The sequence below is a fragment of the Arachis ipaensis genome, chromosome B01, assembly GCF_000816755.2.
Source record: "Arachis ipaensis cultivar K30076 chromosome B01, Araip1.1, whole genome shotgun sequence".
Taxonomy (NCBI): Eukaryota; Viridiplantae; Streptophyta; class Magnoliopsida; order Fabales; family Fabaceae; genus Arachis; species Arachis ipaensis.
Window position 1 is genome coordinate 126,023,885 of NC_029785.2, and position 282 is coordinate 126,024,166.

The window sequence follows — 282 nt, forward strand, 5'->3', positions numbered from 1 at the left end:
TTTATATTTATATAATTGATAAATAAGATAAAATTGTTTAATTTAATTTATTTGGTATTAATTAGATGATTGATAACATAATTATATATATGGAAAAAATATGACTATAGGTATTATGCCTTATATATCATTTCATTTTCACTTCTTTTCTTCTTTACAGTAGCTTTAAGAGTTTATTTTGGTAAAAAAAAAATCCTTTTTAATAATTTTTTATTTTTTAATATATTTGTCAAAATTTTTGAAGTAAAAACACTAAAAAAATAAAGAGTATATTTTGTTAAA